Raw genomic sequence first — 27,284 nt, 5'->3', positions numbered from 1 at the left:
AGGAGTACCAGAAATATGGCCAAGAGAGAACAGCCAAAGAAAGTCACTGTCAACACAGACAGGCCAGTAGACATCAGGCAGGACGGAGAGCAGAGATACTGAAGCATGGTGACTCAGGCCTCCGTGTCTTAACCACATGAGTGGTGCTGGTCTGGGAACAAGGGAGACCCCTGTCTCAGTTTGTTTTATGAGCCTCACTGCTGCCAATGGAGAGAGACTCACATCCTTCTTGGCCCTTGTAAGAGTGAATGGGTTCTACAAGCAACGATTGGCTGAAAAGCTCTCTCTTTAAGGGCCACATTTTCCTGTTGTAATTGCAATTAAATGCAAATGACCCTCCCTTCCTGGAGAGTTCTGGGAGAGGGTTCTGCTGCAAACATTATTCCTTTGTTCCCTGACAGGGATCTGGTTCTGTTCCCACCTAAAGTTTTGTTGAAGTTTGGTAGATGTGTTGGGGTTGACCGAGATCCAGGCTTTCTCTCCAAGCTGGGTGTGCTCTAGAGAGTCAGATTATAAAGCAGGCCTGCCTCTGGGCCCCATCCCTGCGTTCCACAAGCGCATCCACTTGCACTCTCTCCCCTGCCTTGAGAAGCATGTAGCCCTCACCAGAAATGGAAAAGATGATGGTCACATCTTGCTTTTGACCTTGTAGAGCTGCGAGCCAAAGTCAATGGATCTTATAAACGATCTATTTTCAGACTTTCTGTTACAGCAACAAAAATCGGACAAGACACTGTGTAATTTCATATTGTGATTCCGTCACCTGGTGGGTGACTCATCTTTCGTCACTTCATTTCGTAGCTTCATTTTTCTTGATTTGTCGCTTGCCTGGCAACAAGTTGTCCCTTGTAATTTTCTCTGCTGAGTATTTACTTTCCTTAGTTCACGTTAAAATAGAAATATTTCTTACTTGAGCATTCCTTGCTAATTTATAGGCCGGTATTTATATTCTTTTTTTTATCAGCTCAGTAATAATATTTTCCAGACCTATTACAAGTTCTCATTGTCTTCACGGTTTCATTAGCCATAAAAATGAAACTAAATAGAGTAACAGTTGTTTAATTTAACATATGAATCTTATCCTTGTTCTGAAAATAATTTAGATAAAAATAACGCCGGTGTATACTGAATGGTGATGAATTGAGACAGTGCCATTTATAGAATTCCATTCTATTAGAGTTCCTTTCTTTCTGATGATAATGAAAACCCAACCCCCCTCCCCATTTCCCATTCCCCCTACTTAAACTCTTCAGGAATTGTAATGTGAAGTAGGAGAAGGGCCTATCAGCCCCCACTGTCTTGAGCCCCATGGATCTGACATCAAGAAAAAGACCTTTCCAGAAAGTCAGGTGTTTCCTCACTGCAAGTACAGATGAGGCCTCTGAGGCACCCTCGGAGCTTGGAGGTGAGAAGGACACCAAGCCTGAACAAACAGATGGTGACCATATTGTACCATTAGTGGTCCTGAGGATTGTGCTACTAGGTGGTCCTCAGACATCCCTGATGTCTGGCATCGGACAAGCAGCCCAAAGCTGGTTTTAACAGATGCAAACAGAGCGGGAGACCCAGAGGTGGGAGCAGAGGGCTTGAGTAGGTTTTACAGCTCTATTAGGAAGGAGCACTCTCCAGAGGAGTTCTCTGCCATGGCTATGCTCCCTGTATTAGTTAATATTCTGATGGCTGGGACAAAACACACCCCCAAAGCAGCTTATGGGTCATCAATGTGTCTCATCAGATACAGGCACTCGCCTCCAAATCCTCCCTAAAATCTGCATGATGGAAGGAGAGAACTGACGTCTGAGAGTTGTCCCCTGATCTCTCCGGGCACAGGATGCTCAAGTGTATGCACATGCACACAATCTGTAAGTGTAAAAAATTGCCATGCAACCCAAGGAAGGAAGGGAAGGTTGTTTTGGCTCATGGTTTAGGGGTGCAGTCCATGATGGTGGGTAAGGAAGGGCAGCAAAAGCATGAGGTGATTGGACACACTGAGTCTGCAGTCAAAAGGCAGGGGGAGAAGAAGGCTAACATTAGTTCACTTTCTCCTTTTTATCCCGTCTAGCACCCCGGTCCATGGAGTAAGGTCACCATAATTAGGGTTGATCTTCCCATCAGTTAACCCAATCTAGAAACCACCTTGCATGCATCTCCAGTTGCTTTCCTCTTAAGTGATTCTAGAGCCTAAGAAGTGGCAGCATTAACCACCACACTCTCCACATACAGCGACTTCATCCTAAGCTGGTGGACAGTCCTCTGATGACCACCATAGCTTCCTGGGCTGTGGTTCCTATCACAGTAGCAGGCAGGTGCTGGACAAGAATGTCAGGACCCAGAAATTCCATTTTGACTTCCTCCTATCCAAGTCTAGGACATCCATCCACTTCAGGTCTTTTCTCTGTGAGTAAGCCAGGATCTAGACCAGCAAGCACATCCTGGGTCCCCAGATAGGAAGTCATGATTCTGACTCTACAGAGTTTTTATTTAGACTTGAGGACCAACACAACAGGTTTGTATAGAACACTGAAGATAATCTAATGTCTGTGACCACTCCTTGCCCCCCTTCTCCCTTCTTACTCTGATCACCACCTCTTCTTTAGATCTGTCTTCTCTCTTCTGACCCTACCTATGTCTCCATTCCTACTTCACTCAAACTAGCTCCCAGCAAACTTGACTTTCTTTTAAGGATGATAAAGCCAAGAAAGGAAATAGCAGCAAGAAAACCTAAGGGAAAAGCGTTTTACACCCAGTTCCCATCCAAAGACTAGAGAATGGGAAGGCCAGAGCTGCCTGGGAGGGACACTGAATGCAAACAAGACCAGAGTGTACCAGCCATTTGCTGAACGTCAAGGCACCATGGTATCATAACTGTAGCACCAGGGGAAGAAACTTGAACGCACAGATGTGGTGCGGAGGGTCTGTTTGGCATCAGGAAAAATCTTGACTGAGCCAAAGCAAAGCCCCTGAAAGCTGGAGCTGGGCTCGCACTGCCCGCCACTAGCTAACAGTGCAGGACTTGTCTTCCTGACTTTCTCCTGTTGGGGGTAACAGATGATGCAGGACCGTGAGAAGGGAACCACACAAGGAGAAGAAGGCAGTTTTGCCTTAGACTTAAGGTGCTTTCCAGGTGCCTGAGATCAGGGTGCAGAGCCAAGGGCTTGGTGAGAACTGGAGGGTCCAGATAGCTTGTAGGGATGAATTCTCCTCATCCCCATTCTCATGTAAATTCTAGATCTCCCAAGATCTCAGGATGTGACAACCTTTGGAGATAAGGCCTTTAAGACAAATGATTAGGTTAAAATAAAGTTATTGATGGGGGCACTACTCCAATATGTGGTGTTTTTAAAATTAAGTATTTTTTTGTATATTTTTATGTAACATGATACCATGTTACATAAGGATGCTTTCACACCACTATGTATTATACATTGAGTATGATCCCTCAAGCCTCTTCCCTCCCCTTTCTCACATAATCCGTGTTCTCTGTGTGTGTGTCCATGTGCACATGCCAGAGGCTGGTGTTAAGTGCCTTCTCTCACTTTCCACCTTACATTTATTTATTTATTTATTTATTTATTTATTTATTTATTTAGATACAGGGATTCCCTGTGTAGCCTCTGGATGTTCTGGAACTCACTCTATAGACCAAGCTGGCCTTGAGCTCACAGAGACCTGCCTACCACTGATTCCCAAGTACTGGGGTTAAAGGTGTGTACTACCACTCCTGGCTAAGCCCTGCTGCTGTGATCTGAGAACTGAACAGGGTTGCCAAGGTTATACAGGGGCTGAGGTAGTGAGACCCCAGGAAATACTTGGAGCAAGCATTCAGGAGCCACCCTAGAAAGGCCTGGCCTTTGGAGCAACAGCTTTATGCTTAGGGTAATGTCATGCATACTGTGGGGTCATAGGAAAGAGGAGATACTCAGCCTGTGGGATCAGTGGCTCTCAGAGCAAACTTTGATATATTTTAAAGGAAGAAAGTATAAAATATATTTGCTATAGTACACCACTCACAATGTCCAGAAGATCATGACAATACTTTAGAGATGCGAGGAAATGGGAGAATGTGGCCAATGGCTAAGAATGATCAAGTCACAATTGTAAAAGGGAAACAAGCCCTCAAAGTAAGAGAGATGTTAGAACTAGTGAAGACAGACATTTTATCAGCTCTTAAAAAGTTTCTGGGTTTACGAGAGGAATACATATGCTTGAGTGCTCACAGGAATTTCCACAGAAAAGATGGAGACTGTAGACGAGACCCGGTGGGGCCAGGAAGATGCCTCATGGGATAAGGTTTTTCTCCACTACGCCTGACAAGCAGAGTTCAACCTCTAGGACACCACCCGCCCCTGCCCGAGTGCGCGCGCACACACACACACACACACACACACACACACACACACACACACACACACGCAAATAAATAAATACGCTTATTTTGGGAAAGGGGGCTGGGTCAGATATAGTGGGGCATGTCTTTAATCCCAGCACTCAGAAGGCAGAGGCAAGCCGATCGCCAAGTTCGAGGCCCGCCTGGTCTATAGGATGAGTTCCAGAACAGCCAGGGCTACACAGAGAAACCCTGTCTAGAAAAGAAAAGAAGGAAAGAAGGGAGGAGGGAGGCAGGGAGGGAGGGGCGGAGGGAGGCATGGGGCTCGAGAGATGACTCAGCATTCTAAACTAAACTAAATCTCTGTCCCCTAAAAGTCCGGGGGGGGGGCAGACCAGGGACGCCTTAACACTACAGATTACAGGAGAGGACAGTGAGGAGGAGGAGGCAAGAAAGCATCTTCCCATTGCTCAAAGAAAGCAAACACCTCTGCCCGTAAATACCTGTTAGCTCCATAGTATGCATCTATTGGAAATACCTTTCAAAAACAAAGGATTAAACATTCATAAGTGTAAAATCTGAGAGAGTTCGTCGCTAGCAGCTATCCGTTATGACCATTGATAAAGGGAGTTCTTCACGTTGAATAGAAATGACACCAGAGAGACACTGGGATCCTACAGGAAGAGGAGGGAACTTCTGACGTTAGATGCATGGGTAATTTTAAAAGGCTATTACTTTTCCTTCATTACTTGTTTTAAAGACAACTATTAAAGTAACATTGTTGGATATACAGAATATATAGATGTCAAATATATGGCGGTGAAGACATACCCCAGTAGTTGAGAGCACTTACTGATCCCCCAGAACCTGGGTTTGGTTTCCAAAACAACCACCAGTAACTATACTTCTGGGGCCCGGTACCCTCTTCTGGCTTGCAGTAACGCATCGGTGCACATAAACTCATGAAGGCACACACACGTGAATAAAACATGTGTGCAAATAAATAAAACTTAGAAGAAGTCAAACATACAGCAATATTAGCAAAATGGGTCAAGAACAGCAATGTGTCCCCAGTAAACACTCTTTCTAGAAAGCGGACCATAACAAGGGGCTGATTTGATATTTTTTTTAAGGATTTATTTATTTATTTTATTTATATGAGTACACTGTCACTATCTTCAGACACCAGAAGAGGGCATTGGATCCCATTGCAGATGGTTGTGAGCCACCATGTGGTTGCTGGGAACTGAACTCAGGACCTCTGGAAGAGCAGCAGTCAGTGCTCTCAACTGCTGAGCCATTTCTCCAGCCCCCCCCCCCGACTTGATTGTTAAGGAAGTGAGTTCTAATTGCTACCATGCTCTGATCGCTGTATTACCATGAGAACTCTTAAGAACATTATGGTAAGTGGAGTGGGCCAGGCACAGAAACACTGTGTTCTGCTGGATTCAAACTGTGCGAGGCTATTTAACAGGTGAAAACGTGGAGAAGTCCCTGAGAAGGCCTAGTTCATAAAAAGACACAAAGACATTTGTGATGATTAGTTTCCGTTAACCTGACACACACTGGAGTCATAAGAGAGGACGGAACCTCAACTGAGGGAATGCTAGCACCAGGCTGGCACGTGGCCATGTCCTGGGGGTTTGGCCTTGATTGTTGATGGATACGAGAGAGCTCAGCACCCTGTGAATGATGCCATCCCTGGGCAAGTGGTCATGGGAGGTTTCAGAAAGGCAGCTGACCAGTAAGTCGTGTTCACTCATTCACAGCCGCAGCCTCAGTTCCTGTCTTGAGTTCTCTCTGGTCCTGGCTTCCTTTCATGATGAACTGTTTCCTCCGTGTTGGCCTCGGTCTGTGTTTTATCACAGCAACAGGGAGGCCGACAAGGAGAAGGTGGAGTAAAACTATCACCAGTGCTATGGGTTCATGTTGAGCACACAAATACTAAATATATCAAACCGGATAAGTCGATTTTATTGTGTATAAAGTATACCTCAGTAAAGCCAACCCCAAAAAAACTAGATAAATATATAAGGAACATAGAATACCCAAACGAAAGGTAGATAAAGTACTGTATGATCCCAGTACTCCAGGACTTAGAGCCCTACTGGGAGCAGTGTCCACGCACAGGGAGGGACTATGCTCTAGAGAGGAGGATGAAAAAGCCCTTCCTCTCAGCCCTGCACCATGGTGTGTCCTAGCTCCATAATGCCATCCTTCTAACTGTGTCAAAGCCCCTCTCCTCTGCTCCTGCAAGCGCCTGGTGGCCACTCCGCTCTGCCCACGGTGGCCTGCTTATGGTTCATCAGACTCATGGCTTGCTGGGCCTTTCGCTGTTGTTTCCACTGTGGGGGAATGCTCTTCTTTTGGCCCTGGCTTACTATCTTTTTTTTTGGGGGGGGGAGGCTCAGTTTTTGCTCACTTCTCAATTTCTCAACAAGTGTCCACAGCTACCTAGTATTTAACATACAAGCTGCTCCCTTTTTAGGGCCTCTCAAACTTTACCTGGCTTTATGTCTGTGTTTCTCACTTTTTGTTTTGCTAAATTATTTCGTGCTGGATTTTTCTTCCCCCCTTTTTGAGACAGGGCCAGCCTCTGTAGGCTGACCTCGGCTACAACCTGACAGCCTTGCTTCTGCCTCCCATGTGCCTGTTCGACCAGCTCAGGGTTTGCTTATTTCTGAGGCCTAGGTACTGTCTGTGTCTGTTGTTGGATGCAAGCTCATGAGAAGAGAGATGAATAGGGCCTTTCGCATCTTTTGCCCAGTGTTCTTTGGGGATTTTATTCGTAGAAGGCCTTTGGCTGTGAACTGCACTTGGTGGCCTTTGACTATGAACTGCACATGGTGGCCTTTGACTATGACCTGCACTTGGCCTTTGTTGGTTTAATGGATTGTTGACGTTTCCTTCCTGTTTGTGGCGTATTTTCCCTTCTTCTTGTGATTCATTTGAAACAGAGGTTTACCTCTTCTGTTTTGAGACAAGGATTCACTATGCATCTCTAGCTGTCCTGGAACTCGCTATAGATACGGTCCTGCTTCGAAATCACAGAGATCTGCCTGAACCTGCCCCTGCCTCTGCCTCCTGAACGCTGGGGTTAAAGATGCTCCCCACCACACCCAACGCAGGCCTTTGTTTTAAACACGGTTTTCTGTGTGAGTCTGGTTTAGAGAACCATCTGTTATCTTCTAAAACTTGTCTAGTTCTGTCTTTAAAATAAAATATTGGATATAACTGGAATTGAGTTTTGTGAAGGGTGGGAGGTAGGACAGGAATTTCATTTTTTCCTCTCGATAGATAACCAGTTCCTCCCATTTACTGCATCGTTCCATCTGACTCAGCAGACGGGCTCTACCCCTCCTTGTCAAGGATCCAGTTCCCACAGTTCCCCTGTCCTGTCTGTTCGCACCCTGTACCGTGCTGTGGTAGTCATGGCAATACTAAAATGCTTGGTGATTTCTGGTAGGCCAGATCTTCCAAGTTCATTTTCTATGATGGGCTTAAAAGCTTTTATCCAAAACACAAATCCTTTCTGCCTTTAGAATAAGACACATGGGTACTTGTGGAAATAGATGGATACGGTGATTATTAAGAACTTCGAAATCAGGTTGTCCAACAGTAGACGCTCTAAGTTGAACTTAAGCTTTAGGTTTCTGAAAGACCGTATGGTTCTGTCCCTGCTAACAGCAGTTATCGCCTGCGGCTGGCGAGACCATGGCGGCCTCCTAGGGTTTTCTTTGTCTTTATCTCTGTTTCCCAAATTTTCTACCATGAGCGTGCATTATTTGTCATGAGGGAGAGAAGAACTTTGTGATTATTTTTAGGTAATGATGTGTAACTATGAAAGGGAAATAGGAAAGTGCTGTGAGAACACTCCAAACCCCCCTGTCCCTGCTCTTTTGAAATAAAGAAATGGTGACAGTTAGGAGTGACAGATATGCTGACTGCCCTGGTCCTGATCATTACACAATGTATGCATACATCAAAAAAGAAAAATCACACTGCATCCACAAATGTTGTTCAATTATGTGTCTCTCAAAAATAACATACAACTGCGCCCTGGAGATCTCGCTCACCAGATAAGAGAGGATGAGTTGTAAACAATATAAACTTAAGGACTTGAGTTCAGATCCCCATAAAATGCAGATGAGATGCTGCCTGTACCTCAGAGCTGCAGGGGTGGAGAGGAGAGGATCACTGGAGCTTGCTGCCCCTGCCCCCAAGGAAAGAAAAGCCCAGTGGAGGGGGTGAGGTGATCAGGCAGCTGGGGTCGGGGATTGGGTAGAGCAAGGGAGGCCTGCACCTTCCCGAGTTTCCTGGGAGAACAGGGCTTTGGCCCAAGAGAAAGCACAAGGAGAAGCTAGCTTGGGGGCCAGAGAACTTGGAAAATTGGTATTTGGAGATGATTGGAGGGCAGGGGATAGGAGGGAGAATGTGGTCTCTTAGAGCATTTAAATTAAAGTTGCAGGGTCTGAAGACTTGGGCTCCGGGAGCACTAGAATGGGAAGAGCTAGAGAGGAGAGTTGCCTGGTAATCAAAAAGGTAGGGTTAGACGGAAATAACAGCAGCTGGGAGCTAGAGCAAGGAGGAGGAAGAGGGAGAGGAGGATGATAGGAAATGGGAAAGGAAAGAAAGGGAAGTAGAAGGAAGAAAAGGGGAAGTAGGAGGAGGAAGGAGAGGATGGGAAATATCTTGGGGTGGGGAGAGAAGCAGGGCAAAAAGAAGGAGAGTGCTTTCCGTGAGGAGGTTTTGGGGGGGGGGTGACCCGTGCACTGGACCCCAAAGGAGCAGTTCAAGGAGGCCAGGAGGCAGCAGAGACTGAGGAAGAGCATAAAGCAGACAGAACTGAAACCTGGGAGAATGTTTTATCTAGAACCTTCTAATCAAGGGACAGAGGCAGAAAGATTGTCAGCAGTAGTGGAGGAAAATGAGACTTCGTGCACAGGCTGTGGAGAGGAACAAGGTCACGGAGATAACCTTGGAGGAAGTAAGCAAAAGGAAAGGCCCCAAAGTGCTCTCCCATGTGTCCCCCGAGTGCTCCCCCAGCTTCCCAAGAGCAAGCAGGGGCTCACGCATCCATTGGCGACCCCACTCCTCCTCTGACTCACAGTAGAGCGCCCTTGCTGGAGTTCCAGCGGAACTTCCCAACTCCATCCACGTTTTTTAACCGTCAAGAAGTGTCAGAGCGTGGACACCGTTACATAAGTGATCTAGCTGAAACCAGGATGCACTCTATTTGTTTTGTGACAGGGCAAAAATGGAAACTTTTGCCTCAAGGCAGAAATATCAAACAAAGACAGAATAAGATAGCCTCCTCAGGAGAGGCCTGCAAGTCATCCATGTCCCTACTGCTCCTTGCCGGTTCCTGAAACCTCTGTACCTACCTGGCCTCAGCGTCTGTCTTCAGTCCTGCTCTACACTCAGAGCTCAATCAGGAAACATATGACACAAGTCTGCAAAATGATGCAAACAAACAAAAAAAAAAAGGTCTTATGCCTGGGCTCATAGCGACATGTACCTGAAATCCCAGCATACTGGAGACCAAGGCAGGTGGATCACCCCAAGTTCTAGGCCAACCTTGTCTGCATAGTAAGTTCTGGGGGTCACACAATGAGACCCTGTTTCAAAGACCCAAACCAAAACAGAACCAATGACTGAGCAAGGGTTGAGGGTGTGGCTCTGTGGAAGAGCGTTTGGCACTGGAAGAGCAATCCCCATCACGGGGAAATGCCAGCAAATCAAAGGAAGTAACAGAAGACCTCTCTCAGGACTACAGATAGAGCTCAGTTGGAGCACTCATCTGGCATATGTTGGCACATGCCTGTGATTCCAGGACTCAGGAAACAGAGGCCGGGAGATCAGAAGTTCAAGGTCATCCTCAGGAGTATAACAGGTTCAAGGGCAACCTGAGTTAGCAAAATAAATAAACAAACAAATGAATAAAAATAAATAAACAAAAATAAAATAAAATAAACAAATAAATGTAATAAAACAAAAATAACCCAACAAAATAAATGAAAAATAAAAATAAATAAATAAATAAATAAATAAATAAATAAATAAAAGTGATAAAACGAAACTACCCCAATATGAGCCCAAGCAGCCCCACTTCTCCAATTCCAATTCCAACCGTGACTTGCCTGTAATTTTCCCTCTGATCCGAAGACAACTTTGACCCTAGTGAGCCCCGAAGTCTCCAACTGTAACCTGCTCCAGCATCTGCTTCTCCTGGGGGTCCAGTCCATGTGACTGCATTACCTTTTCCCTTCACACCATGAGTCTCACGCCACAGGCTGCCCCTGGTCCTCCTCAGGTCCACCCTGCTGTCATATGCTGGTTCCATTGACACCCCAAAGCCCCTTTCCTTCACTCCCCCAAGTCCTTCATCTGCTCTCTCTCCTCACCTTCTCCACTAAGCTTTCGACAACATTCATATGCAAACATTAATGGGGACAGAAATAAAGCATCACAAACAGAAGGCGGCAGGAGAATAATAAAAATAAAAACAGACATGACCACAGGAAGCTTGTTCCCAGAATGTGGCGTCTGTGAGTGTCAGGAGACACACTGACACCGTCCATCTCAGAAATAGAGGAAAACGGGACAGTCATCTGAGAGAGCCCCCAAGACACTGGAGAAAGATCATCTCTAGAAATCCGAGCATAAGTTAAAGTCAGATAAAGAACAAATCTAATCGGGAGCCAAGCTTGTCTCTTATTAAATAGGTTATCTATCCAGGGACGCACACGAGATACATACTTTTTTAAAATTTGAATTGAGCTGAAAACTAGGCATATTGTAAAGATTCCTAGTGTATATGGAAAATGTGTTCCTAGCAGACTTGCAACTGAGCATAAGCCAAACAGACGAGAAGCGCTGTCCCGTAACACTCGGGGCCCTTGATTGAAGCAACCACAGAGCACTGCTTTATTTGGAAGCTCTAGTCGATGTGATCAGTAAAGAGAGGGGGAAAAAAGCGATTTCATTATTCAACCGGGAGAGCTGAAAACCAGACTGTCTCCATCGAAGCTTGAGGATCAAGCGAAAATTAGACCGATTGTCGAATTGGAAAAAGTAGGTAGTTTCAAAGGAAATATTGAAAAATTTTATTAAGAACAGCCAGCTAGAAATCATAAAGGGAAAATACAAAATTTCACTCTGGATATCAAGCAAAACATACAATATCAGGAGGGGACAGTCGAGGGACACAGCTCACGTTCTGGGCACTGGGTAGTGGGAGCACAGTGTGGTGAGTAGAAAAATAACTACAAAGCCAGGAAGAATCCCAATCAGTGTGCCACTTCCCGAAAGGAAAAGTTCATATTTTGGTGGGGTTTTTTTTGTTTGTTTGTTTGCTTGCTTGCTTGCTTTTTTACTGTGTGGTAGTTCTTTATTTCAGCATTTAAGAGAAAGAAAGATGGAGGGAAGGTAAACAGTGTTCAGGCTTTAGCTTTTGCTGGGGGAAGGTCATCGAGGCCCTAAGGAATGGCCAGATGCACAAGCCGGGATTCCGTGGCAGGCAGGCAGTGACTGCTCCGGTAGCCCTTCTCAGAGAGCATGAGGATCTGATCTGTCCACAAGAATGAGTGTCACTCTCCAGTTTGCAAGGGATGGTTGAACAGGGAAACACTGTGCACGCCCCAAGGTCAGCACTGTAGGTCTTTAAGGCCTTTGCTTAGCAGGGCTGATTAAGCCAGAGAACCAGGAAGCTGCAGGCGCTGAGGCGCAAATTTCCGTTCCTTAGGCGGCCGGCGATGAGAAACTCCTCGCTGCAGTTTTGGAACTTGTGGACATATCAACAGAGACTCTCCATGGCTGGGATGTAGGCGAACCGAATTTAGCCCTTCTAACCAGGTCCGAGCTGCAGAAAGCTGTCTGTGGGTGGGGTGGGACACAGCTCCAGGCCTTACCGGAAGCTGTCAATGATAGCAATAAGAGGAAGCCAAAGGCCACAGATGCAAAGGGCGCCGTCGTGGTATACGCTGGTATCTGCTCTGGCGTGTCTCTAGGAGTCCCCATCTGCAGTGATGAAGCTCACAGTTTTTGCAACAATTTGAGCCAGGCCTTGTTTTAAGTTAGGAGTCCATATTGTAAAGGCTTTGGTCTTCCCCCCCACTCATCTACACACTCTATCACGGGAATGAACATCTCCACTGAGATTTGAGTGGAGTCTTTTTTTTTTTTAATTTAAGAAGTGGATATATACATATATTTATCATTGAGTGGAGTCTTACTTAAGAACTCTGCCATTATCCGGACAAGGATGACTGAGGGAATTCATAAAACTCTAAGGAAAAAAGGCTGAATGGGAGCCTGGCACGCTTGTCACATCAAATATGAGAACATATATATCTTAAGCCCATAGTAATTGCCGCAGTAAGGTCTCAGTGTCAAAGAAAACGGATCAAAGGAGCAAGCCAGAAAATCCAATTGGCATTTGAAGTCGGTGGGAGACAGAAGGCGCTTTTGAGGAGGTGTTGCCAGGATAACGGGAAGACTGTTCGCTTCTGATTTGATTTGTACACATTCTTTCCCTGTGTCAAAGACACCACACAGCAGAAATGTTTTTGGGGGAAAAATGGTATTTGCAGGAAGAGATATGTCCGGGATTTGCTTCAAAACAATAGAGGAAGGCTTTGGGGGTCAGAGATTAAACAAAACTGCCAATAACAGTTGACACTGGGTGTCGGAAATGTGAGACTTTATTACAGTATTCCACCTTCGTTATGGGTACTTGAAACTTTAAATATTATTCACATTACAAATCCTAGCTAGGAAAATATTCCCAGCATGACACCAAGATAAATATCCTTATAAAATATGCTGTGGGGTTGGGGCCAGGGGTCAGGGCCTTGCAGATACCAGGCAAGTGCTGCGCACTGAGCCGCACCTCTAGCCCAATAATTTCCCACAAATCTTCAGCCTTACTAATAATGGAAAAGATTGAAATGAGCCAGATTCAGACAAATATTGCCTGTTTTCTATCATAGTAATATAAATATACACACTCTCACACTCACCACATTCACACACATACCCTTACACTCAACACACATTTTCACACACACACTCACACTCATACACTGACACATACACCCCACAATACTCTAATACACACTCACACTCTCACACACATACACACACTCTCACACACATACTCACACTCTCACACACATACCTACACATTCACACATACAACCATACACACACTCTAATACATACTGACACTCTCACACACACATACTCACACTCACACACACATACACATTCACTCATTCATACACATACTCTTACACTTACACATATTTTCACTCTCACACACATACATATACATACACATACTCTAACACTCACACTCTCACACACATACTCACACTCTCACACACATACCTACACATTCACACACATACTCTAATACATACTGACACTCTCACATACACATACTCACACTCACACACACATACTCACACATTCACTCACACTCACACATTCATACACATACTTTTACACTCACACACATATTTTCACACTCACACACATACACATACATATACATACACATACTCTAACACTCACACACTCACACTCTCACACACATACTCATACCTCACACATACTCTCACACACACACTCACACATTCACACTCTTACACTCACACATGCTCACACTCATATATGCACACACTCAACATTTACACACTCACAATACACTTTTACAAGCTCACACACTCTCACACTTACACATTCACACACATCATACATGCTCACACTCTCACACACAACACTTGCACTCACACACATTCATGCATATACTCTTACACACATACTCACACACTCACACATTCTTGCATTCACTCTTACACACTCACATTCACACTCACACATACTCACATATCTCTAACACTCACACACTCTCACAGTCACTCTCACACATACACACATTCACACTTACACACCACTCTCACACACTCTCACACTCACACATTCTCACATGCATACACACTCACACATACATTCTTGCACTCACACATACTCTCACACATTCACATTCTCTCATACACACACACACACACACACACACACACACACACCATAAACCTAGAAAGAGAACTATGAGAGGAAGAAAGATGTCTAGTGAGAAGAGGAAGAGGCAGCAGTGGCAGCAAATATTTGGGGGTGAAGGCATAAAGAGGGACTATTAGGGAGGAGAAGAGGATGAGTAGAGAGGGAGAAGGGACAAGGTAGGCCATTAGGGTGGGGTAGGTAAGAAACAAGCATAACGATTTGCATGGATGAAACTGTCACGTGCAACTTACTAGTTTGTATGCTGACTAAACGTTACTTAAGAGGCAGTGAGATGGGGGTTGGGGATTTGGCTCAGTGGTAGAGCGCTTGCCTAGGAAGCGCAAGGTCCTGGGTTCGGTCCCAGCCCCGAAGGAAAAAAAAAAAAAGAGGCAGTGAGATGGCTCGGTGGGGGAAGGTACTTGCTGCCATCCCTGGCGACCTGAGTTCTGTCCGTGGGACCCACGTGGTACCAGAGGTCTTCTGACTCAGGCATGCACACCCAAGCACACGTATGCATAACCAGGAAAACAAACAAATAATAGTGAAAAGGAATGTGAGGATGAGGGATGGTAACCCTTGGGACAAGGTAGAGACTCGGGAAGCAGAGAGGAGCAAACTGTTCCAAAGACTCTGGCCAAGTTGTCCGTGTGCATCAGGATACTTTGCACGGCTTACACTTTGACTCAGTGCCTCTTTGCTGAATTTGTCTCATAGATGTAGATAAATGAGTTTCCTTAGATGTCTACCTTGGTGTGTTTAGCATAATATTATTTAGGTCATTGAAACACTGAGGAAATGCCCCTCAATTAATCTACCTATGGCTTAGAAGAAAGCTATTGCTTCCCCACATTAGAAAGGATAGCATGGCCTTACTTCCTGAGAGCTAAGGACATCCTTGCCTGTGCCTGTATCTTGAAACATCTTCCTTAATTTTTTTTTCCTCTACAAGTTTCAGGCCTTTAAGAAAGAGATTCGTGGGGTTGGGGATTTAGCTCAGTGGTAGAGCGCTTGCCTAGCAAGTACAAGGCCCTGGGTTCGTTCCCCAGCTCCGAAAAAAAGAAAGAAAAAAAAAAGAGAGAGATTTGTTTCCTTTTATTTCGTGTGCATGGGTGCTTTGCCTGCGTGTATGCTGTGCGTCATGTGCACGCGGTACCAGAAGAAGGCATCAGACTCTCTGAAACTAGAGCTGCGGACGGTTGTGAGCCACTGACCCTCGGTCCTCTGCAAGAGCAACAGAGCTCCTAACTGCTGAGCCATCTCCCCAGACCCAGATGAGCAGGTCCTACATTGAGGTTGTTGTGGTCCCTATGAATTTGTGCACGGGATGAGAGAGGGGGGACCTCACTTCATTTTCACCAATGTTTATTGGAGCCCTATTCGGAACAGCTAAATTCCGGAACCAACCTAGATAACCCAGGACAGAACAGCAGATAAAGACAACGTGGCAGAGAGACCCAGAGCAACTCATTCCAGCCTTAAAGAAGGATGAACTCACGTCCTCACAGGCAAATGGTGCGACTGGAGATAATCACAACAAGAGACAGAAAGACAGATATATTTTTTCTTTCATTTGTGGCTCCTGGGATATATATAGACACATGAAGTTGGCTATGGAGATTGAGAACCAATACAGGAGCTGGCTTTCCTTCCCCCGTGTGGGTCTCAGAACACAGACTCAGGCCATCGGCCTTGGCAATGAATGCCTTTACCTGCTGAGTTACCTGACAACCCACACATATTCATATATATGAATACATAATATATCTATATTAATTTCACACACACACACATATATGAGAGAGAGGGTGTGCTAGGCATGGTGGCGCATGTGTGATGCTAGCATTTGAGATGCTAAGGTAAGAGGTATGCCACTAGTTGCCAGCCCTGACTACAGAGTAAGACCCTGCTTCAAAAAACAGACCAAAAAGAATATATATACTATGTATTCACATATATATTTACATACATATATGTACACATATATACTAAGCATATATTTTATATATGTATTCACATATTCATATACTTATGTACACGTATATACTAAGTATCTATAAAGCATTCCATGTTTTCTTCTAGTACTTTTGTGACTTCACTTTCAACTTTTAAATATTTCCTCCTTTTTGGTGTAAATGATTGAAGTTGGAGTCACTCGTTCTCCAAAATACGCCCCCCAGCTGCTGGAGCCTTACTGAACAGTGTGTCTCAGCCTCTCCGGAGAGATGCCATTTCAGGGAACGCTAACTTCCCATATTAATCTAGTTCTCCTTCCGAGCGCCTCATTCTCTCTACTGCTCTGGCTGAATGTTCTCCAGCACTTCTTTATTTTAATTATGTTTTCACAAAGAAGCAAGCTGATCTCTTTGGAGGTGACTGAATTTCCTGGATATCTGCGAGTGTTTGTATTATTTTTTTCACAAACCTTTAAGAATAAACCTGTCAGATTCCAAGAATAAAAGGCACCCAGTTAATTAAATATCACGCATAATTTAAGAAGAATGAACATCGTTGTAATAGTTTGGATAAGCAATTTCCAAGTAAAGAATGAGACTTTTCATTTCTATTTCATAGCTCTTTCTATCGTGACCCTCAGGAATGTTGTAAATTCCTCATATGATCCTTGTGTCTTCATTGCTATTGCAATTAGTTTTTCCCTTCCATTGTAACTATAAACTTCTTGTTGTCTGAGGAATGCTATTAATTTTCTTTGTTAATTTTACATCACCAATCCCATAGAATTCTCACTAGCTGCATTTTTTTCCCCTGTCATTTTCTTGGATTTTCAACTTATGCAATCAGGTCATTTAACACTAAAGATACAATTTTGCTTCCTGTTCTGTAATTTGGCGCTTCATTTCTTCTTCTTATTTAACTGCTTTAATTACTACTTCATCTAACTGCTCCTTACTCTAGTGGGAATCCTTCCATGGCTTTATCATTAAGCTAGCTGATAAGTTTGGTTTGAAATAAATAATAGAAATGGAAAAATAATCCAAACGCAAAGTAGGTATTTCACAGGAGAAGAAATAAAACTGAGCGGTGAGTCATGAAACGATGCCCAGCTCCACGCACGGCAGTCTTAGACTGCCCGATTTTATCATTTCTTTTTGAGACAAGGTCACTCAAGGCAACTCCGGCTGGCCTCAAGACAGGATCTCCCTATCTCTCTGCCTGGTCGGGTTTAGATGTGCACCACTGTTTTTGGCTTACCTTGCTTTTTAAATGCTAAACTCCAGATTTACTTTTTGTTCCTGGTCCAGATTCTTCGCCCACGGGGAGCTCTTTGGGCCCTTGCCTCCGCTGGCCCCCACAGGCAGATGGCTTCCTAGTCTACAGCTTCAGCACCGCCCTTTCCCCAGAGCGCGCAGCCGTCCATCCCATTCTCTCATACATCCCAGCCGGTTTCTGCAAGCTGACCCCCTCGGCTCACACACTGACCTTCCCTGAGGGCTCTGAACACCGACTCCCGGACTTCTTCAGTCAAACACCCACCCTTTTCCTCACCCATCCCATCTAACAACTGTCTCTGCTCACATTTGCTTTCAAGTATTTGCTTAAGTGGGCTTCCTTCCCACCTCCCACCATGCTACTATCCGGGCCTGACAGCTGCAGAGACCAAAAGGATTTTCCTCCGCATTCCAGAGCCTTTTATAATGAGCCTCCAGACTCACTGTGGGCATGGTATTTTTCCAAACATAAAAATGCAATCCTAACCACCTTTCTTTTTAAAAACTCGTTGTTTAGCTGGGCACAGTGGTATATACCTTTAATCTTAGCACTTGGGAGGCAAAGTAGGAGGATCTCTGTGTGTTTGAGGCCAGCCTACTCTACATAGTGAGTTCCAGAACAGCCTGGGCTACGTAGGGAGACCCTGCCTCAAACAAACAATGGAAACAACAGCTCACTGGTGATTCCCCAATACTCTCCTGAAAGTCTAAGTCCAAGTCTACAATTGCTATGACCCTGTTCTACCTAGTCATAATTTTCTTGGGACAGGGACACATGCACACACACACACACACACACACACACACACACACACACACACACACACACACACACGTGCACACGTGTGCACACAAACACACAAATAAATTCATGAAATTAAAAATACATATTATTTAAACTTCTCAAAGACCATTTAGAGAAGCTGGCCCCACCTCCCTACAGTCACCATTCGGCCTAGACCTATAGCATCTTGCATGGGCAGTCATGCTGCCTGTCAGCTAGAGCCTTTGGTGAACCGTGCATTTAACCAATAATTTACATTTTAAAAAAATTCTAAGGTTACTTTTATTTTGCTCACAGAGACCAGAAAAGAGTGTTGGGTCTTCTCAGACTGAAGTTTCAGGCAGCTGTGAGCTGCCATGTGGGTGCTGGGAGTTGAACTCAGGACCTCTGGAAGAGCAGTCAGTACTCTTAACTATGGAGCCATCACTCTGGCCCCTAACTAATTCACATTTAAATTTACTTGTGCGTCCAGCAGTAGCTCTAAGACTATCCCTGCTGTGCTGATTGACTAGACAGATCCAGGCATCCTTAAGACTAAAACACCTTCACTTGCAGTGACAGTCCTTACTGATCTAAAGCTTGCCTCAGAGGACCAGAAAGAACTCTCTAGTGGCCCATGTTTCTCACTAGGACTAATGTTTGTGTTTACAGAACTTTGGAATTTCCCATTGACTTTCTGATACCTTTGCCATGATCTGCCATGAGCTTCTCTGGTCCCTCCTTCTCTTCAGAACAGTCCCTGTTGTTACTCCTCTGTCTTAAGGCTGCAAATTGGGTGGCAGTACCCCAACATGTCCTATAGCTACCAGGCAGAAGAAGCCTGGGACGTTGCTCAGGTGCCCTCCAGATGAGAGCCACTGGTTCAGGACTTCTGTCTGTTATTCTTGGCTCAGTCTTTTCCTCTGCATGGTAGGCAAGACCTCTACTACTACTGAGCTAAGGCAGTGGTCCTCTTTTTACCTTTTGTCTTTGACAAGAGCTCTTACCAAATTTCCTGGGCTGGCCTAGAACTCACCATGTACCCCAGACTTTTTTTTTTGGTTCTTTTTTTTCGGAGCTGGGGACCGAACCCAGGGCCTTGCGCTTCCTAGGCAAGCGCTCTACCACTGAGCTAAATCCCCAGCCCAGCCCAGACAAGTTTTTAACTTGTTTTCTTGCTTCAGCCTCCAGAGTAGCTGGAATCACAGACCTGCGCTGCAGGCCCACCATGAAACACGTTGTTAATAACCTTCTTAAATAAGTCAGCGAGTCCTTACGTAGCTGAAAAACGCCTTTGTTCTACCCTGGAGTTCAATGATCATTTTTCTGGCTATTGAACTCAGGTGACTTTTTCTCGAAATTGCAAAGGCCTGTTTCATCTGCTTTCTGGAGTCATGAAAGCGTCTCATGCCATTTTAATGTTTATTGGAATTTTATGTTTTCCCAGAACATTTTTTTTTGCTTATTTTCTTTGTCTCTGGAATTTGAGGTTGGCACACTCTGCTGCAGATAGATGTTCATTATTTGCTGGATCAACTCAGCAGGCTCTTTAAAGGCCCTCAAGCTTCAGGGTGGAGAATTTTCCTCTATTATTTATTTGATCATTTTCTCTCAATTTTCCCTGTTGTCTCTTTCTGGGATGCCCATTAGTCCGGTATGAACCTTTTCAATTGATTCTCCCTTCGTCTCTGTTATCTTTTCCATATGTCTTGTTAGCTTGCTTTCTGGGGGTTCTCCTTAGCTGCAGTCTGCAATTCTATTGGATTTTTACAACTCTGTTTTCTGAGAGTGCCACTTCCCTCTTCTTCAATTTTACTGAGTATTTTCTTTTGGCAGCCATTTAAAAACTGTTTTCATTTCCAGCAGCATTGTCTCCCTTGGAGTTTGCCGTTCCCCGAGTCCCTGTGGATGTGAATGTGAGCTTGGCTTCCTTTGTTTTTAGGTCTTTCTGTTCTTGACATTATTTCTATTTCCTTGGGGTCCTTTTTTCTTTCTCTTCCTCAGCTTCAGTCTTGTTGAAGACTACCCTTGGGTTTAGAACATATGGGGCAGCATCTATTCATATACTTAAAAATAAGACATTGTAAGGGAGAGATGGCTCAGCGGTTAGGAGTGCCTTGTGCTCTTGCAGAAGAGCTGGGTTAGGTTCCCAGAATCCATATGGCAGCTCACAGCTGCCTCTAACTCCAGTTCCAGGGGACCCAATGCCTTCTTCTGATCTCTGAGGACACCTGCACATATGTGGCACGCGCGCGCGCGCGCACACACACACACACACACACACACACACACACACACACTCAGGCATGCACATATACACGTAAATATTTTAAAATTACATATTGGTTATTTCAGAGCTGTACACATGTAGGTGAGGTTTTCTCAATAACTAAATTTAGTTGAGAACCATTTGTCATACTTAGAGACCCATAGTTGTCCAGAGAAGAAACTTCTAGCTCCCCCCAGCTGAAGGACAAAACTCTGAATGAAACAGTACTTAAATAAGGTCTTGGAGCACACAACACAGTGAGCTTCCCAGCAATCCCTTTGTAATCCCATTCCTGCTTCTGCCACTGCAGGCCCTTTGCAGACCACCCCCAGGGGGTTCTCCAAAAAGAACCCTTACTTTTCCTTCCCCCATTCTTACTGTAAGCTAAAGCTCCCTCACTCTTCTACTATACCACCCCCTGCTTTTGTAGAATTTATTGGAAGTTTCCCTTTATGCATGGCCTTTCTTTATCATTCCTTGGTAAGGATTTTTTTCTTTAAATAAAACTCCTGCTGGGTAGAGAAATGGCTCAGTGGTCAAGAACATTGGCTGCTCTTCCAGAGGACCCAGGTTCGGTTCCAAGCAAGCACGCTGGGCATTTATAACTCCAGCTCCAGGGGATCTGGCTACCTCCTCTGGGCTCTCCTGGCACACACATATAGACATAATTTTTAAAATAATAATTCAAAAATAAATCATTGGGTTTTTTTGGAGGGGAGGGTGAAGCTGGAGAGATGGCTCAGTGGTTAAGAGCACTGACTGCTCTTCCAGAGGTTCTCAGTTCAATTCCCAGCCACCACATGGTGGCTCACAGCCATCTGTAATGGGATCTGATGCCCTCCTCTGGTAAATTTTAATAAAATAACCCCTGCCTATAATTCTAGAACAGCCTGAGGAGAGTAAGGAGACAGGAGTGCGTACTAACCTCTCATCTTACTGGATTTCACTCTGAGATCAGCTCCTGAAGATTCAAGAGGCTTCTACATCGCCTCTGTAACCCCAGAGCTTGGTGCAGTAGAGAGCAAGAGCTGATTGACAGTCTAAACAGTATCCTTTGATGAACTAAACTATCCAGGTCTCTCTATCCTCCCTGCTTAGTACAATATCTAGACTGGCCTGCAGAACAAGGGGTCCCCAAATCATGTCACACAGAGGAAGATTCTGTCTGGACACAAATGTTGTGGTGGACAGGTGAAGTGTAAGGCACCAGTGGCATCCATGAGTATCAGGGAAATCTCATGGCATGGAACTGTCACTTCCTGTGTAGCTTCGGCACACCCAGGACTGTCAAACAGGGTGGGAGGTACTGAGTGGCCGGTTCTGTTCTTCCTGGCAATCATTTGCAAACCCCAGCTCCCTGGTGATGGAGCCGATGACCTGGGTAGGGGATGAGTCGCCACCCCGGAGTTGTTTAAGCAGACAGTAAGGAGAGTTACTGTAGAGGGAATTCAACTCACTGGTTGAAAGACGGGGCTGGGTTCTTGCGATCCTGAATTTAAGTAACAGGAAAACCTGCCTTCGAGAAATGAGACTTTGGAAAAAAAAAGAGTCAATCTAACTCCCTTATCGATACATAAATTTAAATGATTTAGTTTATAATTCATAATGACAGAGCATACATTTCAACCTGTAAAAAGTATAATCTCAACTTATATACAGAAATAGTTCTAGAGGGCTCAAGGGTGTAAGTGTGTAAACTCCACTCACTGGTTTTTGTGAATTGTGTTTTACTGCTTGGGAAAATGTGTGAAAGCTCTCTGGCAGTCAAGGGACCGATCAAGGCTGTCTGTGCAAGCCTATTTTGTGTACTGCACACAGCTAGGCATGCTGGCGTCCTCCTCCTAAATGTTCATTGCACGCCTCTGAGGATACTCAGTAGAAGTCACCACTTACTTCAGAATGCCTCCAGGGGTCACCACTGCTTGATACCCACTGGTCTAAGAGGCTACTAGCATTCCCTCCAACCCTGAGACCTAGAGATTCTTCCAAAGGCTGGAGAGCAAACATCAGAGGTAGGAGAGAGGTCTTCTATCCCTAGAGCTACCCAAAAGTCTGGGACAGAGCAGCAGCTAGGGGACCTGAGGGCTTCCCTTTCTCCAAACAGCTCTATGCACACAGCCAAGGAAGAAGCAGTAGCCAGGTTATTCTCCACCTTTATGAGGAAGGCTCACCGTAGCTGTGACTGCCCCTGCATTTGACCTTCATCAGACAAACAATGGCCTTGGTGTGTAAGTGGTGCTTTCCTCCAGCTCCTTCATGCCTTTTCTTTTTGCTCTTTCCGTGACAATTCCCCAAACCTGAAGGAAACCAGTCACTTTCAAAGTCCTCTGTGGCTGGAAACATTGTTAACATATTGGAGGCTGCTGTAACCACGGCAGAAGGGACCTACTGACTGACTCTCACACCCGTCCTGCTCCCAGGAGCCTTAGCCCACTATTCTCTTGATTGGTAGAAGGTGAGTGAGCTTCTCCCCAAGGGATAGAGACGACAACGACCAGTACCAACACTCCTCTCCAAGACGCAATCTGTTGTTCTCAGAGTGACTAGCAGTTCCCTTCTCTCCCTCTTCATCCTTCACCGTATTGACTCATCTTCTCTGCTCAGAAACTGGCTCATTTCCTCTAACCCAAACAGGAAACAAAGTTCTCTGCATCTTACCTCTCTTCCGAACAACTGTTTCAATGTTTCCTTTTTCCATAAGTGTTGAACCAACACCCACGCTTGCATCTTCTTCCTCAGTGCCTTCTACTGCTACAACGTTCTCTCTCTCTCTCTCTCTCTCTCTCTCTCTCTCTCTCTCTCTCTCTCTCTCTCTCTCTTTTCCTCTGTCTCCCTTTCTTCCTGTACACAGTGAAGTTCAGTGTGCCACGCGGATCCTCCTTTCTCCTTCCCTAAATTCTGGCCCTTCCCTCCCATGATTTCAACAGCCCCTGGCAGCGTGGGCTCTCGGATCATGCCTCAACTTCCTTCCTTGGTTCTGGTTCCACACAATCGGCTGCTCAACGTATTCAGCTTCACGTGGCTTTATCTCCCGGATGGTGCCGCCCCCGCTCCGTGTCTGAACAACTGCTGGTCTTATTCACACCCATTCTGTCATTTACACCCAAGATGCTACCTGCTTCTAAATCTAGGGGTTCTCCAAAAGAACCACCCGTCAAGCTTTTCCTTCTGCTCCCCCCCCTTTACTGCCCACTTCCTCATTGGGCCTTCAAGTACTTTTCTGGATTTTTCTACCTCATGACATTTCCCCTTTCTCTTACCAGAAACTTCCACGGGCCTTTCATTGTCCACAGCTAAAGCCATGATTCATCTGAAGGGTCTAGCACACCCCAAACCAGTCTGTCTGTCAGTCTCACCTGCAGTCATCACAGCCTCCCTCTGTAACCAGGAGTTCTTTGCTCCCAGGGCAGAGGACACATTCCTTGTATTCTCATACGGAATTCTCCTCAGGCCTCTACAAGGACTATCTTCACCTTTGGGTTATCATTGACAGCTATGCCACGTCACCCCCAATCCTCTTCGAACAAGCGCGATGGCCCGCATGGTACCATCATGTAGCAAGTGTTCACGGGTTATCAGCAGAACAACCAAATCTGTGAGTCAACAGAGAGATGGATTGTTTAAACAAAAAGAAAAAGAATAGAAAAGAAAAAAAACCCTCATCTGCTTTAATTATGTCATAAGCTTTTTAACCTGTCTGTCAGTCCGTCTGTCTGTCTGTCTGTCTATTTGCCTTGAGGCAGGCGCTGCACAGTGTAACTCTAGCTTGCCTGAAACTCACTACTGAGACCAAAACCTAGCTTCAAACTCCTGGAAATCCTCCTGCTTCCAGCTATTGAGAGCTGGAATTGAGGCTGGAGAGATGGCTTGGTCAGTGGTTAAGAGAGCTGGAATTAAAGGCCAACATCAGCCACACCAAGCAAAGAGCTCATTAAGCCAATATTTAAAGTGTATGCAAATTACTTGGAAGTCTTGCTAAACTGTAATGCTAATTCAATAGACCAAGGGCGGGGCCTGAATGGCTGCTGTTTCCCACAGACTGCTTGGGCCTCTTGATGATATGGCTTTTGAGTTACACTTAGAGGGAGCACCTAAGGAAGAAGCCCATCCCAGGCTTTGCTGAATAGGATCACCAGGAGAGCTTTCTTTTTGCTGGGGAAATAAACTCATTTGCTAGAGTGCTTACAGAAAGCCCCGGGTTCAATCCCTAGTACCGAATAAAGTTGACTCTAGTAACACTTGCTGGTCGTGGGAGATCCCAGCACTTATAAGGTGCAGGCAGGACAATCAGGAATTCAAGGTCATTTTCAGCTACATAGCAAATGGAAGCCAGCCTAAGATACTTGAGACCTTGTCTCAAGAAACAGAAACAAAAATTAATTAATTAGTAAGAACATCTAGAGGAGGGAGTCAAAGGCCAAGGTCCAATGTGGTCTGGCCTGGGCCATCTTCCAGTCATCGAGGATCCTAAGTCCTGGGTGCTTGTTAGACTTACCTAGGGAACTCTTACAAACTGTTGATGCCTGGACCATACCCATATTAATTAAGTCAGGATCTCTGGACCATACTCATAGTAATTAAATCAGATCCCCAAGCATCTTAAGTTCCCTAGCTGAGTATTCCAATATCCACCTCCCTAAGGTAGAAGCCATTGTCCTCAGGCTGTGCTTCCAAGGAATGGTGGGCCGTAGATATGCGGGATCACAAGTGCAGAAGAAAGTCTGGGTGTAAAAGTCAGACCTGAGCCCTCATTTTCCTGGTAAGCGCTGTATGATCATAGAAGAGTTCATTTCAACTCACTTCAGTGTGACCGTCAAACTACACATCCATCCCACTCTAACTTAATTTGAGCTGATTTTTCTGGAAGTCATCAAGACCCCAACTGGCGTGTGGAAGTGTCCACGTGGGGCCTATCTTCACCTCACTAATATGTTGTGACCCCTTGAGTTCAACCAGTCAGGGTGACCGCCTGCGGAGAAACTTTCTCCTCGTAAACTCACAACTAGAAGGCCAGCTAGGGAGGGTTTATTAGCAGCCAGCCAAAGGAGGAGTCCGGAGGCCATGGGTTTGCCTCAGACTAAAAGGTAGAATCAAACACGAGCCCTTTAAAGCAGGCTGGCCCGAAGCCTGGAGGCTACACAGTGGGCTGCTCTGCCTTACACAGAGCCAGGGCTTGGCCACTGCTGGTGACACGTGGAGCTGTGCAGCCACCCGACCCTGGTGATGATCCTGCAGTTCCTCAGCCACACTGATGAGAAGGTAGATCACAGAAGAAACACAAAGGCCTCCGGTCCAGACCCAGCTTGCTGCTCTGGGATATGTGAGCTTCAATCTCAGCGTCCTCTGCCGCTGTCATCATTTTTCTTCTGTTAGCACACTCGTGTCCCTGTAGGACTGAATCTCAGGATAAAGGGGCCAAGGACAGAGGAGGGAGCTTCCAGGGTGGACAGATTATAGGGCCTGTTCACGGGGACTTTTTGAGACTTTTTTTTTTTAAGTTGGACTTCTGTGAAATTAAAGCGTAAGTGGTATTTATTTGTTAATCCCATAGGAAGGAAAGGACTGAGCTAAAGGCACAGCAAGTGTTCAGGCACAGAGAGAAGGGCCGAGAGGGAGCCTGCTGACTGAGCTGAGTTAGAGGTCAATACTTCAGGACTCTGAATCCAAAATGGAGAAATAACAGACTCCTCTATTCCCCAGAGGAGTTTCCGGACCAGACGCGTCCAGTCACTTCCCTGAGGCAGATGAATCGGGGGTGGGGGGTGGGGGGTGGGAGGTGGGGGATGGAGGGTGGAGGGTGGGGTAGGGAGGGTGGGGGGTGGGGGGGTGGGCTAGGTCTTGACTCACACACCCACCAGGCCACCATTTAGTCCTGACGAAAGACTGCGTCCATGTGACCCTTCTTGACCCAATAGGCCCACCCCTGTCCTGGAACCCACTTTCTCTATAGGTGGGGCCGTTTTATCCCACAGATGAGAGTTCTTACAGATTCACAGCACTGTTGGACTAGAAGAGCCTCTGCCTGCATCCATCTTGCCCTCAGTTGTTGCTGAGAAGCCTGAGCCCAGAGCACATCAGGGGAGGGACTCATGTTGGCTAGGATCCAGTCCTTCTCACTAACTTAGCGCCATACCAGGCTCTGGAACCCACCTTGACCATCACAACTGAAATTTTCCTGCTTTGTATTCTCTACCATGGCCTCCCAAGTATAATCAAAGAAAAGCTGCAGAGAATCCTGAGGCATCTGGAGACGGTGTTTCTTATCGAGAAGTCAGTGCAGACATTGCAGAGAGTACACACAATGGTTGAGAGATCGAGGTCACAGATCGATCTGGGTGATCATGTCTTACACTTAGCCTCAGTTTCCTTATAAGACATGTAGCCCTCTTGTTTGGGTGCCATGAGGATGAATGAGGCAGAACACACAGCCTTAGAGCATTGTATGCGAAAGCTGAAAGCTTCAAGTGCTGCCTTGATGTCTGTGATGGTTCGTAATGCTCTGCCCAGGGAGTGGCGAGATTAGGTATGGCCTTGTTGGAATAGGCATGGGCCTGGTGGAGTGGGTGTGCCACTGTGGACGTGAACTTTAAGACCCCCATCCTAGTGTCTGGAAGCCAGTATTCTGCTAGCAGC

The 27,284-nt window shown here is 45.6% G+C and overlaps 1 long non-coding RNA gene and 1 pseudogene across 2 annotated transcripts in view; both read right to left on the bottom strand.

Moving 5' to 3' along the window:
* Positions 1 to 27,284, bottom strand: part of LOC120102250 (uncharacterized) — a 49,910-nt gene that overhangs the window by 17,621 nt on the left and 5,005 nt on the right. The window lies entirely within an intron of this gene.
* Positions 825 to 26,399, bottom strand: LOC134486565 (metalloproteinase inhibitor 1-like; annotated as a pseudogene).

This window comes from Rattus norvegicus, chromosome 4 (genome assembly GCF_036323735.1).
Source record: "Rattus norvegicus strain BN/NHsdMcwi chromosome 4, GRCr8, whole genome shotgun sequence".
In the NCBI taxonomy this organism is placed as follows: Eukaryota; Metazoa; Chordata; class Mammalia; order Rodentia; family Muridae; genus Rattus; species Rattus norvegicus.
Note: the sequence above shows the minus strand (reverse complement) of the source record. Positions and strands in the feature narration are given on the sequence as shown.